General features: G+C 38.6%; 1 non-coding gene across 1 annotated transcript; it reads right to left on the minus strand.

The window, feature by feature from the left end:
• Positions 1-2,821: 2,821 nt before the first annotated feature.
• On the minus strand, positions 2,822-2,928 carry LOC121209308 (small nucleolar RNA R71). The gene has a single exon (XR_005904424.1). It is a non-coding gene; the product is annotated as a small nucleolar RNA R71 (small nucleolar RNA).
• Between the last annotated feature and the right edge of the window lie 1,889 nt (positions 2,929-4,817).

Genomic DNA, 4,817 nt, shown 5'->3' on the forward strand with positions numbered 1-4,817 from the left:
ATTCCGCCAAAGCACTTTGACTAATAGAACGGACTTCCTTCTCAGTTCTTTGACATCTTGACCAATTATTTGTATGGGCTCTTCCTCGAAAGTTAGGTCTGGTGTGACCTCGATTTCTTCAACCGCCATGACATGTGAAGGATCAGAGTGATACCATCTTAGCATGGAAACATGAAACACGTCATGGATCTGGCTTAGTTCAGGAGGTAACTCCAGCTGGTAAGCGACTAGCCCAATCCGCCTTACAACATGATATGGCCCAATGAACCTTGGGCTTAGCTTCCCCTTCCGTCCAAAACTTAATACCATCTTCTACGGAGAGACCTTAAGAAAGACTAAGTCTCCCACTTCATACTCTATCTCTCGTCGTTTAAGGTCAGCATACGACTTCTGCCTATCTGAGGCCTCCTTTAACCGATCCCAAATCAATTTTACCTTATCCTCAGTACCGGCTACTAACTCAGGGCCCAAAACTCTTTGTTCACCCAACTCCGTCGAACATGTTGGAGATTGACACCTTCGTCCATACAGTGCTTCATATGGAGCCATCCCAATGCTTGCTTGCTAGCTATTATTGTACACGAATTCGACTAATGGTAAATAGTCCTCCCAGCTACCTCGAAAGTCAATAACGCACCCCCTTAACATATCTTCCAATATTTGGATCACCCTTTCCGACTGTCCATCAGTTTGAGGGTGGAAAGCCGTACTGAAGTTCAACTGATAAACCGTAATTTATACATATTTTTACCCAATGTTAAAAGCATTTTATGGATGATTTTCCATTAGAATTGGTGAATTCGATGCTCCTAATGCTTTAATTTCATGTTTTATACTTAAAAGAGCATAGGGGAGCAAAAGAAACGAGAAACGGGCCAAAACAGAGAAAATGGGCCAAAGTACGAACTCAACACGGCCTAGACTTCCTCACAGAGGCATCCCACACGCCTATGCCATTCTAACAGGCTCGAGCCCAAGTTGATTCCAATTTGGAAAAGGCTAATTTTGAGGGCTCATAGGCATTCCAAAGTAATCGCACACGGGCGTGTCACATGGGTATGTCCCTGCCGAGCCCAAGTTGAGTCCAATTTGGAAAAGGCTAATTTTGAGGGCTCATAGGCATTCCAAAGCCTATAAATACACCCTAGAAGAGGAGAAAAGGGGGACGCACAGAATAGGGAGTAAGGAATTACTCCAAGAAAGCCAATTGATTCATCTCTGAAGTCGGATTCATCATCAAGACTGATGATCTCACCTCAATTCCCCTTCAGGAGTTTTGGGTTTTCTTTATGTTTTGTATTCTTTATTATTCTGAATTGTTTTCTTATTTAGTTATAAACTAAATCCCCTAAATACCTAAGGGGAATGAAACCTAAGACGAATCTTGTTATTATTTTCTGAATTGTATGATAAATATTTAACTTGTTCTTAATTATGTGTTCTTAATTCTTGTTTTGATATCCTATGATACTATTCAAGATAAGCTCTTATTCAGAGGAGGAATAGACCCTGTCTAAGATACATTTATCATAATTAAGCGGAGTTGATTGCGTGCCTAGACATAGGGTGACAAGATTTTGCCGGATTAGGGTGAAACCTAATAAAGGGATCCATAGATCGAGTTAATGCAACCCTAGAATGTTAATTAGAGAAAAGTCTCAGTTATTCAATCTAGGGATTAGACATTATTAGTCTTGAATAGGGATAATAACATAACTTAGGGATCTCTACGGAACAAGTTAAATGAATAAATCGTCCGATTCGGAGCCAGAATAACAAGTACAATCTAGGTGGATTTTTCCTTAGGTATTGTCTTCATTCAATCAATTTTTCCAAAAGCAATTCTCCAATTCCATTCTCTATGCGTTCTTAGTTTAGATAATTAGTTAATTAAAACAAAAACCTCTTTATTCTTAGGCTAGATAATAAAAAGATAGTCATTACTAGTACTTTTAGTTCCTTTGGGTTCGACAATCCGGTCTTGCTAAAACTATACTACTGTTCGATAGGTACACTTGCCTACATCGTGATAATAGTTAGTTTCAAGAACGATTAATTATAAATATTTAAAATCTATCACGAAATAACACGATCAAGTTTTTGGCGCCGTTGTCGGGGAACTAAGATCTTAGGAACGCTCATTTTTTATTACTTTATCCATTTGTTTTTCTTGCAATTTAATTTTATATTACTATTATTATTACTTACTTATTTACTTTTTCTTTCTCTTGGCAGGTTTTTATAGTTTATGTGTAGAAGAAACCTGTCAGGGCCACTACTTTTTGACGAAGAAATCGATCGCATAGTTCGTAGAAACCAAAGAGAAGTAAGTCAAAGCTTAAGATACATAGAGAACGAGCAAGAAGACGATACTCAACCCCCAACCGAATAGATGGCTGAAAACCAAGGCAATCAGCTACCTCCTGTAATTGCGGTTAATCAAAATCCTGCTCCACGCACTATGTATGATTATGCTAAACCTTCTTTAACAGGAACTGAATCAAGCATAGTTAGACCTACTGTAGCTGCAAATACTTTTAAATTAAAACCTAACACTATTCAAATGATACAACAATTTGTTAAGTTTGATGGTTTGCAGGATAAGGATCCCAACGCTTATTTAGCCAACTTCTTAGAACTATGCGATACATTTAAAATAAATGGCATTTCTGATGATGCCATATGTCTTCAGTTGTTTCCCTTTTCATTGAGGAACAAAGCTAAACAGTGGTTGAACTCGTTACTACGAGGGTCAATTACTACTTGGGAACAAATAACCGAAAAATTTTTACTAAAATATATTTTACCGACTAAAATGGCTAAATTACGTAATGATATCTCTTCTTTTGTGCAGATGGATTTAGAAACACTCTACGATGCATGAGAGAGATACAAAGACCTTTTGAGAAGATGTCCCCACCATGGGTTACCGCTTTGGCTCTAAGGACAAGCATTTCACAATGGTCTGAATCCTTCGACTCGGCAAATGGTTGACGCAGCTGTTGGCGGAACCATCAACAATAAAACACCAGAAGATGCCTATGAGTTTATAGGGGAGATGTCACTAAATAACTATCAGTGGCAAGTCATGAGGACAAAGCCAACGAAAAAAACCGGCGTTTACAATGTCAATTCGGTCACCATGCTCTTTAATCAGGGAGAACTCTTAAATAAAAAGATTGATGGTTTTCTTAATTCTTCACAGGTTCACCTAGTAATGCAGTCCGAAACAAGTGGAGGTGGAGCAAACCATTCAGAATTCCAACCCTATGGCTCCAACATGGATAACGAGCACTTAAACTACATGGGTAAGAATCCTCAACCTTGAAACAATCCATATGGTTACACTTATATTGCAGGTTGGAGGAACCAGCCCAATTTCTCATAGGGCTGTCAAGGAAATCAAATACCACAACATCCTCCGGGCTACCAACAACCACCCTACCAACAGGAAAAGAAGCCAAACCTTGAAGAGATGCTCTCAAAGTTTATATCAGTGTTAGAAACCCATTTTCAGAACATCAAGACAGCACTTAAAAATCAACAAGCGTCGATCCAAGGGCTCGAAACTCAGATAGGCCAACTTTCCAAACTAATCTCCGAACAACCTCAAGGTAGTTTGCCAGGTAATACCGAACCTAACCCAAGGGAACAACTAAACGCAATTAATATTCAAGATGAAAAAGGAATCATTGAGCCTGAACTAGAATCAAGGCAAGAAAATATGGTAAACAAAGGTCAAGGTGAGGTAGATCAAAATACAAACAAACCAGTGACTATCGAATATAAACCTCGTGTCCCATACCCCAACGCGACAAGGAAAGACCGCTCAGATGAACAATTTGGTAAATTCCTTACACTCTTAAAAAAATTACATATTAACTTACAGTTTATTGAAGCTCTATCGCAGATGCCAAACACTATGAAATTTTTAAAGGAACTTTTAGCAAATAAGAGAAAGTTGGACGAGGCATCGTATGTGGAGGTGAACGCAGATTGCTTGGCCATTCTCCAAAATAAACTACCCAACAAACTAAAGACCGAGGGAGCTTTACTATTCCTTGCTTAATTGGTAGTTTAGATGTTAATCATGTATTAGTTGATCTAAGGGCTAGTATCAACGTCATGCCTTACAAAATGTTTAAGTAACTAGGTCTCAGGAAACCCAAACAAACTAGGATGAGCATTCAATTACCAGATAAAACTATAAGATTCCCTAAACGTATTATTGAAGATGTGTTAGATAAAATCGATAAATTTATATTTTCCGTTGACTTTATTGTTCTAGACATAGAAGAGGATAGCAACACTCCCTTAATTCTAGGAAGGCCCTTTTTAGCAACTGCTAAAACCATATTTGATGCTAGCATAGGTGAACTCACACTCCGGGTAGGAGACAAAACAATCACCCTTCAAGCTCGCAATTCTGGCAACACATCAGTAATTGAAAGTGATCATTTAAACCATTCTACTAAAACTAAGAATATGGTGTAACCTACTTTGCAAAAAATGAGGCTGAAGGAAGCACACGAGTCATTCTCAAGCACTAGTAGAGGACCTGTTCATGAAGATCAAAGATTACAAATCGATGAACTCAATGAATGGCGGACACACAAACTAAGAACACCCGACAAATCGAAACTACGCCAAAACGAGCCTGATACCTCTTTAAATCAACTTAAGGTTGGTAATAAGGTCTTATTAGATGCTGCAGATCCCCATATTTTCAGTACCACACCGAATGAGGAAATCCCTCTTACGGTACTCAGTATTTTTCCATTCGGTATGGTGAAGGTGAGTCATCCCAAGTTCGACAC

Source organism: Gossypium hirsutum, chromosome A10 (assembly GCF_007990345.1).
Source record: "Gossypium hirsutum isolate 1008001.06 chromosome A10, Gossypium_hirsutum_v2.1, whole genome shotgun sequence".
NCBI classification, from domain to species: Eukaryota; Viridiplantae; Streptophyta; class Magnoliopsida; order Malvales; family Malvaceae; genus Gossypium; species Gossypium hirsutum.